The sequence below is a fragment of the Crocuta crocuta genome, unplaced genomic scaffold (genome assembly GCF_008692635.1).
Source record: "Crocuta crocuta isolate KB4526 unplaced genomic scaffold, BGI_CrCroc_1.0 scaffold113, whole genome shotgun sequence".
NCBI classification, from domain to species: Eukaryota; Metazoa; Chordata; class Mammalia; order Carnivora; family Hyaenidae; genus Crocuta; species Crocuta crocuta.
In genome coordinates, this window is record NW_027530368.1 from 2,359,663 (window position 1) to 2,372,242 (window position 12,580).

General features: G+C 52.1%; 1 protein-coding gene across 3 annotated transcripts in view; it reads left to right on the plus strand.

Annotated features, from left to right (window-relative positions):
* Positions 1-12,580, plus strand: part of RAB11FIP5 (RAB11 family interacting protein 5) — a 37,096-nt gene that overhangs the window by 7,813 nt on the left and 16,703 nt on the right. The gene's annotated exons all lie outside the window — the stretch shown is intronic.

Below are 12,580 nucleotides of genomic sequence, written 5' to 3' on the forward strand. Positions count from 1 at the left end.
TGGTGGAGGGGACAGGCACTACTTAGCTTTGCCTTCCGTGACTTAACTCTCCTGTGTTGGGTGAATATGGGGTTAGGAGCAAACTGGGGAGGGGGTGTGATTAAGTTTAATTTCTTCCTATTCCCCAACCCCCATCTGACCAAGGCCGCTTGGGGGAGGGCATCTTGCTGGTACTCTCATTCCTCCTGGGCAGAGTCATCACTCGTTGGTCCTAGGCCACCTTGCTCCCAGGGGCCGATGACAGCTTATAAAAGGCCCTCGATGGACAATGAACCCAAATCTTTATGTGTGGTTTGGCCTACATTTCAAAGTGCTTTCCTGGCATCACCTCATTTCATTCTTCCCTGTGGGCAGACAAGGTGACCCCCATTTTTACAGATGTGGAGACTGCCGTCTCAGGAGGCGAAATGACTTGTCCAGGGTCACATGACTTGTTAGTTGGTGGCAGCCAGATTTCTGACTTGCAAGCCCAGTGCTTTCCCCCCTACCTCGTACGTTTGGCTGGACATACTTTCTGCCTCTAGCAGGGTGGTTAGACTTGTCTCTGGGCATTTTTATAGCTTTTCCTCCGCCAAGTGAGTATCGTCCCTGGGCAGTCCGAGGCAAGCTGACAGTGACAGGCCTCGGGAGCCTGTATCAGTAGGGGGCATTAGCTGAGATGTTTGTGCCTAGGAGGAAAGCCGAACCCGGCTGGGCCTCCGAGGTGAGCTGAACAAGCCATGTCCACGGAGGCTGGGGTGGCTCTTGAAGTGACGGGGGTTCTGGGCTCTGAGGACTGTTGGTTCTAGAGTAGGTGATAAGAATCATCCCGTGGCCTGATAAGAAGCAATATCCTGCCCCAGGACCGGGTCTGGCCTGCTATCTTGCCGTAGATACCAAGTCAAAGGGTGAGTTTGATTCTGGGCGTGAGGAGCCAGAAGATGGGCCTGAGGCCCTGCACACGTCATTGTGTCTGGTAGTCTGTGAAGAGGAATGCTTGTGTGCGGTTTTGGAGAGGAGGAAGGGCATCCCAGGCTGGGGACTCCGGGGAGGAGGTTTTCCAGCTTCCCCCAGCTCCCTGAGTAACTGTCTTAGTTGGCACTTCTCCCCGCCCCTAACTGGCTTATCTTATTGCCCCACTTTTACCGAGGTGAAATGGTTGGTTTAAAGCCACTTAGTAGACCCAGAACTAGAACCCGGGTCTCCTGTCTTCCTGCTATGCTCTTAAAGTAATTTTTTTCAGCTTATTTTTGGGACTAGCTGAGCCCTTGCCAGTTCCATCTCACTTATCCAGCAAGTATTGGAAGGCATTCCAAATATCAGGCCCTGTCCCTGCGTTTGGGGGATAAAAGGTAAGTAGCAAGTCCCTGCTGTCAGCTCATACTGAGAGTGCAGGGCGGAGGCTCGCTACTGCTACCTTTGGAAAGAAGGCCCTAGAGGGAGGGCACTTCTAGCCCCTCCCATTGCTCCTGTCCTAGTTTAGGAAAAAATCTTTTTTTTTTTTACTTGTCTTCTGGACTGTTAGCATAGCTGCCGCTGCCTTTTTATAAACCGGAATGCCAGTTTATTAATTTACGATGAGAAGTAACTGCTGAGGCGTTTGGAGCTGCTCGGGTCAGCCCAGCCACGGGACCTGCCCTGGGTTGTGTCGGCTTCCTGCCTGTCGCCCCCACCTTGCCTCTGTGCTGTCCCCATGCCTGCTGTCCCCACGCTTCTCCTACACCACAGCATCCATCAGTCCAGGTCCTTGTGCTGTACCCCTTAGCGCTCTTCGGGGCCCAGAATAAGGTTACAGCTCTGAAGCGCAGTGTTTAAGGCAGGCTCCTACGTGCCCCAAAGCCCCTTTATGCCTGTCTTTACCCGTCACCCCCCCCCCAATCATCTTAGTACCCCCTTGAACGTTCCTATGCATCTGGTACATTTTCGTGGTGTCAAACACTTTCCTGATTTACATGGCTATCTTATTTCCGCACTAAGATGTGAGCTGCTTGGGGACTCTCGCTTCTTGTTCCTGGCAGGTACTTGGGAAATGTTTTGAATGGAGGCCTCAGCTAGGGTATGGCTGGGTGTGATGTCATGGGTGAGAGCCCTGTGCTTCTAAGAGGGACAGTGTTAGGGGCACCTGGGTGGCTCAGTCGGTTGAGCGTCTAGCTTCAGCTCAGGTCATGATCTTGCAGTTCATGAGTTCGAGCCCCACATCAGGGTCTGTGCTGACAGCTCACAGCCTGGGGCCTGCTTTGGATTCTGTGTCTCCCTCTCTTGCTGTCCTTCCCCCACTCACACTCTTTCTCTCTCTCAAAAATAAACAAACATTAAAAGAAAATTAAGAGGGTTGGTGTTGGCATTAAGTGCCGGGATCCTGTATGTCAGGCCCTGTGCTGGGGTGTGGCCATGAGTGGGCAGGGCTGAGCTCACAGGTCCACTGGAGGCTCAGAGACCTGGAGCAGGGCTCAGTCACAGGATAAGGAGAAAAAGCCTGTGTCCTGGCCTCTGGGGTCTGACGGAAGCACACTGTTAGTCCCAAGTGGGACCAGAAGCACAGTGTAACTGAATCGGTGCTCCCTAACATAACCATAATGCCCTTGTCACACACAAAATCAACGGTTCCTTAATAATCATCCCGTATCCAGTCCATATTCAAATTTCTCTGATATCAGAACTGTTTCTTCTTAGGTGGTTTATGGAGTCAGGATCAGATAGGTCTTCCATCCTATGTCTGGTTAGACCTTCCAGTGTGACTGTCCCTCCTCCTCTATCTTGGACTCTTACCTGATGGGAGACCCGGGTCACTTGTCCTTGAGGCTGACACTGTGGCCCCAGCTGATGAGCTCCTCATGTGCCCCTCCCCTCAATTCTCCAGCCCCTGCTCACTAGTTGCTGGGTCTGGAAGGCCTGGTCCCCACACCCCACCTGCTGGCAGGAGTCCTTCCACGTGGGGCGGGTGACGCTGCCACATGGCCTCGCTGTCAGTGTCTCTCCATCAGTGAGGCCCAGCTTGAGGCGTGGGTCCTGGTAGTCTGACCCAGCCACCATGGTTCCGCTCACCGTGCCACGCAGTGGGTTTAGCATTCGTGGATGAGCATCACCTCTGTCCCCAGTCCTGCCTTTTCTTCTGCATCTGTCAGGAATCTGGCCTAAGGAAGAGCTTTCCCTCTCAACTCTGGGGTCACTCTACCCAGGAATAGCAGGAATGACTATTCTTTGCCATTATTTTCCACCTAGGGATGACCTTCAAATTAAAAATCCACCATGCCCCATGATAGTGTGCACGACCCTAGTTGTTTACACATCAGGGGGTTCCTGCCAGAGCAGAGGTCACAGGCCCTCGTGAGCCTGGGGATAGAGGGGACACGGTGGCTCAGGTCTGGGGCTGCAAACCTCTTGAGGGCAAATGATCTGCTCTGTACAACATCACTTGAAATGGCTGATGGCTAGCTTAGAGTAGGAATATGGGGGCAGATGATGTTAAGGATAAATACTTCTGTGTTTCCTTCTGCAGTATTCTCCAACTTTTACTTTCTGGGTCGCAAATCCTCTGCACTCCAGAGCCCAGTAGCCCCCATTTGTACTAACTCTCTACATGGGGAGAGGGAAGTCAGGAAAGGAGAGCTGGCTCAGTCCATCCTTCTCTCCTTTGTGCTGGCTCCTCGCTTCCCCTTCTGGAAGATTCTCCAGCCAGTACATCAGGCATTCTTAGCTTCATTTGCCTCAGGGGGCGGGGTTTGATTCCTGCCACTGTCAGCTTTGCAAGACCCCTCAGGCCCAGCCTGGTGGTAGCTCTTTGGTAGCCTGAGGTGAGGCCTGTCTCTGCTGAGGCAGCATCCATAGTCACAAGAGAGAAACTGCATTCCCGGTGGGTTATAGCTGTAGCAAGTAAAGGTCAGGTGAGGAGCAGCCCTCCAGGAAGTTAGAGATTGTGGTACTGGGGCATGAGCAAAACAAGCCTGCCTGCTCCCCAGCCAGCAGGTGCACTTGGCTATTTTTCTTTTTCTGGAGTCACCTTCACCGGCATGCAGGGTATTGAGGGTTAGGCTGAGCGCTGGAGCGTGACGCTGGAGAGACTCAGGGCGTTGAGCCAGCTTCTGGCCCTGAGCCAGGCCCTCCCCTGCCCCTGGGTGGGAAATGGGGAGCAGTGCCTGTCCTCTGCTTTGAGATCTCAGCCTGGGCGCCATGCAGTGGGGCAGGAGGAAAAGACCTGCCATTTTGATGCCCTTGCTCCCTCCCTACTCTAGAGCAGATAGATGTTCTTAGTCCTCCTTATCCCGTGGGCCCTATTGGTATCTGGTGACGCCTGTAGACCTCTTCTCAGAAGAAGATCTTCAACTGTATAGGATACAAAGTACACCAATGATATTGGAGTACATTTATTAATATATGGAAATATTTGTTAAAGTAACATGTCTGTTATCACGGTATTAAGTGATGCCGTCCAGTAATGGTCTAATAACTTCAAAGTTCAGGGGGCGCCTGGGTGGCTCAGTCAGTTAAGTGTCCGACTTGGGTTCAGGTCATGATCTTCTGGTCCATGGATTCGAGCCCCGCATCAGGCTCTGTGCTGACAGCTCAGAGCCTGGAGCCTGCTTCGGATTGTGTCTCCCTCTCTCTGCCCCTCCCCAACTTGCACTGTCTTTCTCTCTCTCTCTTTCTCAAGAAGTAAATAAATATTTAAAAAACTTAAAAGAATTTAAAGTTCAGAGTAGTGGTGAATATAAACCATGTTTTGTGACATCTGCTACAACTGTAATAGGATATGAAAATGTCTGGTGTCTCTTGGTAACACACTTATAGGTACTGCTACTATACCGTTGCTGTTGGCAAAAACCTCATAATTGGCAGAAATGCTAAATTTCAGCTAGAGGTTGGGCAGGGACATGGGGACATGGTTCTATGTGTGTTGTACTTGCAGAGGGGGCAGTCTGGTGTAGTGATCAAGGTCAGGGGCTCTGGAGTCGGGGAGCTTGAGTTCACATCCTGGCTCGCCTGCTTACCGAAAAGAAGTGTGTGACTTAGCTCATTGGACTTCTCTGTGCCCCTGTGTCTGCATCTGCAAAAACACGCGAGTTGACGCTTGTGTGGCATTTCTCGTGTGCTCCACAGATAGCTCACTTACTCTTCATAGTCCTCTTGTGAGGCGAGTGGATTGGATATCCTTTACCCCCATATTACAGATAGGTGTGGAAACCGAGGCATAAGAGAGATTAAGTGACGTGCCTCGGGTGGTGAGGCTGGGGCTTAAACCAGGCAGCCTGGCTCCACAGCCCATGATTGTAGCCACTCTCAAGGTCTGCCTCCCTCACCCACCTCACGGGGCTGTTAAGAGGATTAGTGAGGTATCATGGGAGTGTTGAGTGCATAGTATGGTGCCCAGCACACAGTGAGTGATAAAGGAGAGGCATAGCCATCAATGGTGATAAGATTAGTGTCCTGGTGATGGGTTAGAATGTGGTCAACACCCAACCTCCCTTCACCTTCATGTGACCTCCATTCACTGGGTTGGGCACTTCCCAGGTCTGGCCCGGTGCCTTCTATCAAGGAAGTGAATGAGATTCTTCACTCCGAAATGGGGGATAAAGCTGTCAGGATTAAAGAAGGCCACCTTTTGGAACTGTCCCCGTTAAGCCTGGCACTTGTGGCTCCTGTGCTTGGAGGACTCCTATTGGGGATGGTAAGCAGGGAGCACCCCCCCTTGCTTTCCAGGAGCTCCTGGTCTCCTGAGTAAGACTCCTGGGTTTGTAATGAGAGAAACGTTACTACAATTATACAGTTGTGAATCGGGACAGATAAGTTCCTAAGTCAAATCCTAGATTAATTTGTTCATTCATTGAATGAATATTTAGGTGTCCACTGTTTTTAAGTGCTGGGGATGCAGAGATGAGCAGAATACAGTTGCTGCCTGTAGAGCAGGGGAGGATGGACGTCACATCATTGTACTGTGTAGGACACGCACCCCNTAGTACTAAGTACGCTGAAGAAACATAATAAGGCACCTGCCCCCGGGGTACTCAGGGAAGACTGAGGAGATGCAGATGAACTCATACCTGATGTGAGTGAGTGAGGGAACCGTGGCCTAAAGATCTGGGAGAAAACAAGTGCAATGGCCTTGGGTTGGGAATAGCCCGCCGGGCTCAGGGACATCAGGAAGGCCAGTGTGGGATGAGTGGTGCAGAGCATCAGGAGCCAGGACCCAAAAGATGGGACTTTTCTACCATTCTGAGGAGCGGGGTGTGATGTGCCTCTTTGATGGTGGGGCAGGGATGGTGAGGGATGGTCATGTCCAGCAGGGAGATGACAGTGACAGGGGTGACAGTGGTGACAGGGATAGAATTCTGGATATAATTTGCACATAGAGCCAACAGAGTTCAATGTTTAGATGTGGGGTGCGAGGTGGGGAGAAGAGACAAAGGTGATTCCTGGGTTTGGGGACTGAAACAAATGATATGTGGGGGCTCAGCACCATTATTTGAGTCACCAGCTGAATTTGGGGCTGATGAGAATTGAAGATGAGTCAGGTGTGCCTGGGCCTGTGTGTCATGGCCCTTACTGCCACCCCCCGCCCCCGTCTCTGACAGGAACCGCCCTGGCTAGGGCATGTGTGAGTTGGACATCGGCCCTAGGTCAGCTCTCTGGGTGCCGGGCTTTTCCAGTTATGGTGCCTGGCGGCTGTTAGCCCAGCTGCGTTCCCTGAGAAATAGGTGGGGAACTGGGTATGGTGGGCCTGGAAGCCCCACCAACAGGAGTAACTAAGGCCATAATCTTGGGAACAGGTGGGGTAACTAGCCCCCTACCCCTTCCATCCCTCCTTTGTCCTCTGGCCCCAGGGTGTGGGCTGAGTCCAAAGTCTAAGCTGGCCCTGCTGAACTTTTGTCTTGTCGCCCGAGGGAGCTTGTGGGAGATCTGGCCCATGAGCAAGGGGCCTTGAAGGCTTCTCCATGGTTCTGCCCTCCCAGGAACTCTGGACTCTGATGGCCACTGGGGGAGGCTGGGCTGCCCTCAGATAGGGTTTTAATGGCCTGGAGACAGGATGAAGCCCCAAGGTTCCCTCAGTGACCTTTCAGGGCTCCATCCTCCTGGACTGTGCCAGCATCTGTGGTATACATCCAGGAATTTTCCAGCCTCTGTCCTCTCAGGGTGTCCTGAGGCCATAGTGTTTGCATTCAGCTTTATGAGAACTGTTACATCTTAAAGGTCAAGGGTGTGAGCTAAGAGTTTGGCATCTTCATGTTCCAGTTCCAGTCCATTGCTTACCAGCTGTGTGACTCGGACAAGTGACAAATCTCTGTAGGTTAATTTCCTCATCTACAGAATGGTGATAATGGACCCCACCTCCTGGACTATGTGCGTAGTAAAGGAGGTACAGAACCTTGGACATGAGCTTGCAGTGCAGTAAGGCTTAGCCCCGTCTTGTGTCTCCCCTTCTCGCGTGTGGTCTGCAGCAGCACGGGCATCCCCTGGAAGCTGAGTGGAAATGGAGCGTCTCAGACACCCATGACCTCAGATCTGCATTTTTCCCAGACCCAGTGATCCTTGTGCACTTCCAAGTTTGAGAAGCACCGTTACTCCCAAAGCGCCACCTCCACAGCTGTGAATATCTCTTCAGGGGCAAGGAGTTTTCTCTTACTCTTCCTTCCCATTGGTGCCTGTCATGGGTTGGCTGTAGACACACTGGGTATAAGTCCCAGATGATGATCGTCATTGTCAAACTCTTGTCTCCTGAGTGGGTGCTGCCTGGGCCTTGGAGAGTTCAGGTCTCTACCCACTTTGACTCTCACACTGCCTGAGAGTAAATGGGAAGCATTGGCTCTGCACTGACGCGGGTTGGGGGGGGTGGGGACCGAGACGGGGGACTCCCACGGGATGGCTGAGGACATGGAGCTTTAGGGCATCCTAAAGTAATGGGCATCCAGATGAGAGCTCCAAGCAAGGGGTTGGTGTAGCAAGAGGGAAAAGAGAGGGAGTGGAGGCTGGGGATCACTGAGGGCTTGTAACATCTCAGAATTTACTGCCATGCACTATTTTTTTACTTTGTAGCTGTGTACCCTGGGGGTTACATAGTTAAGTATCTGCAGGGAACCCAGTCCTGCTAGGGAGGCCCGGGCACCCAGAATATGATGGGACCAGGTAGCTATGGAGCAGACTGCAAACAGATCTGGTTGTAGAGTGAGTTTGGTTCTGAGTACCTGTGCCTGGTCAGAAAGAGGAAGAATTGGGCTGGGCCAGGATGGTGGCAGCTGCAAGATCTTTCTAGAGGAGGCGGGACTAGAGCTGGGCCACAGGACCCTGTAGGTACATTCCCCATGGGAGCTCCACTTTGTGGGGATGAGATGCTCAGTGGAATCTGCTGCATGTGGGGCTCTGTAAAGTCTCTATCGTTTCACTGAGGGACCATCAGCCCCCATCGGCAGTGTCTGTGGCCTTCTAGCCTCCAGTGGACTGGGTGCCACAGTGCCTGGCAGGTCTGGGATATTCTAGGGGCCATCTGGACAGGCAGGAGGAGGAAGCAGAAGCAAGGGGCCGAGGAGAGGGATGTGGGCTTTGTCTGGGAGCTGGTGGTTATGCGGCCTTGCCATCCCAGCCTGTGTGGGTCATGCTCCTGGGAGAAGGCCTGCTCTGGTTGAGTCCCAGGACGCCTGAGATGCCTGGCAGGGTCCGGTTCAGTCCTGCCCTGGACTGGTAGGGAGGTAGACGGGTGACAATGATTGGGGTCCAGAGGCCATTCTAAGCCTCACTCTGCTCTGGATGGGGGAGTCTTAGAAAATGGTAAGTCTTTCCTCTTCACTCTTGGCCTTCCTGAAAAGCAGGTCAGAGACAGATAGACAGATAGACAGAGACTCAAATCCCTGGGGAAGAGCAGGAGAAGCAGAGGCAACCTTATGGGAGGGGGAAGGGCAGGGGATAAGGATCCTCTGGTCAGAGGGGTGGGGAGAGGCCAGCTGCCTGTTCTGTGCTCAAGCAACTGAGGAGATAAGATAGGAGCAAGCCTTTCCTTTGGTCTCTTTTTCCTATTGTGACAGTAATATATAAATATATATTCCTTATAAAAAATTCAAACCAGACAAAAATATTCCATGGGGGCAGTCATTGTTCCCTACAGCCTCACCCCTCACAGATCGCTACTGTTCATGCTGTGATGTGTGGAGTGTGTGACCGGCTGGGACTGAGGGCCCCTGACCTTTATGCCCCAGCAAAGGATGTCTGTACTTGCTGATTCCAGTTACTCAGAGCTCGGGGGTTTGGGGTGGAGTCCACACACTTCTCTTTTTCTCCACCTCCCAGGATCTTCCTGTGCTAGATAGGGTCTAGTCTGGGTTTGGAGAAAGTGACTAAGGTCCGGCCTTTAAAGAGTTGAAGTGTCAGGCTCAGGGCAGGCGTTGGCTTGAGAAAGTAGGGCTGTGAGGAGGTCGATGCGAGCTGGCTCATTTTCCTAGTAACCCTCCCGTTCTGCCCCCCAGACATCCTCTCACACATTCCTTCCGTCTGTCTCTCAGCTCTCTCTCTTCTCCCCACTCTTCTCCCTCCTCTTCCTGCCCCTGCCTACCGTGAGAGCATGGCGACCGCACCCACACTTTGAGCAAGGTCCTCGTCCTCCCTGCCTCTGCCACTGTCTGCCCTGACTCAGCCTGCCCAGTGGATGGTTTAGGAGGGGAAACCAGCAGCCCTGGCTCACTGCGCTCGGGCCATTGGGTGGGTCACCCAGGAGAGGCCGGGCGCGTAGCTTGTAACGGGCACGCAAGGGTGCAGTCGTGGTGGACTCTCCCAAAGGGGTGCAACTGCACATGCCCCTGGGAAGATGTTTTTTCATACAGAAGATCCCCCACTCCCAACCTGCTTATGTCTGTGAGAAACTGAGAAGCTCAGGGAGCTGGTGCTATGGGGTAGGCAGATCTGGTGATATGGGGTAGGGTTTTGGGGGGGGGGCACCACCATAGCACTGACTGAGGCCTGTGAGGGAGTGGTAAGGTGTGTGGTGTGTGTATGTGTGTGGTGTGGGAGGCGGATGTGCATGGTGCGGTGTTGGAAGGGTGGGTAGTTGGAAAGGTGGTGTGGTGTGGCGTGTGTATGTGTGTGGTGTGGGAAGGGGATGTGCATGGTGCGGTGTTGGAAGGGTGGGTAGTATGGGGTATGTGTGGGTGTAGTGTATGTATGTACTGAGGGACTTTGAGCCCTTCGGTGACCAATCAGACCATCTCCACCAGGCCTTAGTCCACCGTCATGCTTCATTGTCTGGGTCTAGAATCCTAGGCTGGAAAACTTTTCCCTCAGAATTCTGAAGGCATGATTCCATATGGTACCCAGTGTTGCCAGTAAAGATCCAATATTATTCTAATTCCTGAACACATCAACCTGTCTTCCCTATTTGGAAGCCTCTGGGGTCTCCTTTTTATTACTTTCTTTTCTTTTCTTTTATTTATTTTAGAGAGATAGTGTGTATTTGTGTGTGCATGAGTAGGGGAGTGGGGCAGAAGGAGAGAGACAGAGAATCCTAAGCAGGCTCCACCGTCAGCACAGAGCCTGATGCAGGGCTTGATCCCACAACCCTGGGATCATGACCTGAGCTGAAATCAAGAGTTGGACGCTCAACTACTGAGCCACTCAGCCCCTGGGGTCTCCTTCTTATACCTGCTATTCTGAAACCTCACAGTGAGACCTGTTGGCTGGGTCTTTCTGTGTTCACTGTGCTATGGGCTTTGGGCCCCTCTGTGATGGTGCTCATGTCCTTCAGGTCAGGAAAACTTTCTTGTGTTATTTCTTGCATAGTTTCTTCCACTTTGTGCTCTCTGTTCCCTCCATCTCCCCCCTCTCTCCTTTTTAAAATTTATATAGTTTTGGGGCGCCTGGGTGGCTTAGTTGGTTAAGCGTCCAACTTTCGCTTAGGTCATGATCTCGCGGTTCGTGGGTTCGGGCCCCGCGTCGGGCTCTGTGCTGACTGCCAGCTCAGAGCCTGGAGCCTGTTTCAGTCTGTGACTCCCTCTCTCTCTGACCCTCCCCTGCTCACGCTGTCTCTCTCTCTCCTAGAAATAAATTAAAAAAAAAAAATTAAAAAAAAATTTATACAGTTTTTTTTTTAAAAAGAGCAGTTTTTGATTTACATAAAAACAAACGGATGGTACAGTTCATATATACTTCCTAACTCTGATCCCCCACCCCTTCCCTGTTTCCTCTGTTATTAACATCTCACATTAGTGTGGAACATTTTTTTTTACAACTGAGGAACCAGTACAAATATATTATTGTTAACTAGGGCATGTAGTTTACATTAGAGGTCACTTTTTGTGTTTTAGATTCTGTGGGTACTGATGAATGTGTAATGACATGTGTTTACCATTACGGTGTCACACAGAATAGTTTCGCTGTCCTAAACATCCCCTGTGAGTTGTTGATTTTCAGCTTACCCAGCTTTTTTCTTGTTCCGTGGATGGAAGAGAGGCCTCCCAAGCCCCTCACACATGGGAGCAGACTCCCTTATTTGGTGGTGAAACTCCTTGGACTCACCTCCAATCATCACCTCATCTTTGTTCTACTTTCTGGGAGATTTCCCCCAACTTGTCTGGAACACATCCTCTGAGTATTGATTGTATTTCACTCTTCTGGGCTAGGGAGGTTAGACATTCTGGGTGTTGGTGTGAGAAAGGGGGCTGATTTTTAGTCACTCCTGTTTTCAGCCCTGCACCTGAACCCATCTTGGTGTCCCTGCATCCAGAACCTTCTGGTTCAGTGTCTCTGCAGAATCTCTCTGCTCACATCTATAGGAGATGGGATGGGGTGTGGCCTGCTGAGTAGAATGGGAGGGGGACCGGGGGGGGAGGGTGTAAGCTGCTCTCCACAGATGCTGTGTGGTGTGGCCGGCCAGGCAGACTCCTCGGCGAGCGAGTGGTTGGGAGGAGGACTTGGGCAGCAGAAGAAGAGCTCCGCGCGCAGCCCTCCCCTGTAGGGTGGGCACCACCCACCCTGTGCAGTGGTCATGCGTGTTTGGGGTCTCTCTGGGAGTGGTGGTGAGCAGAACACGGGCTTTGGAGAGATGAAAACCTGGCTCTCTGTCTCCTCTCTCCTTCCTGGCTGCTTGTTCTTGGACGAGTTACTTTACTGTGGGGCCTTGACCTCCTGATGTGTAAGATCAGGGTGGCAGCCCCCACACCCCAGACTTGTTGTAAGGTGCAAGCGAGGGTGAGATGAAAACCCTGCACTCCATTGTGGCACACACACGATGCTGAGCAGATGTGAGTGTTCCTTCACTTCCCTGGGTCTCTTGCTTGAGGCCACTTTATGCCGTAGTATGCTCCTCTGTCTTGCAGAGGTGTTCCTGGCGGGGCTCGGATGCGTCAGTAAGTGATGAGGTAGGGGTGTGTGTGTACATGTGTACACTAGTGTTCCTGGCCCTGGGCCTCTGGATGAGCTGTTCTTTCCTGGGCTCACTGGTGGCTCAGAGCAGAGCTTTGGCTGGGACTAGTCAGAGGTGACGTAAACAGGGAAAAATGTGGGTAGATCTGTCTATACCAGAGGCCTGGAGGGTTAAGAGACCCTTCCACACCCAGCCTCACCCTCTGGGCCTCATAGTTGCAGATGTAGGGCGGGGAAAGGGGAGATCTCTGAGCTTCAGGGAAGG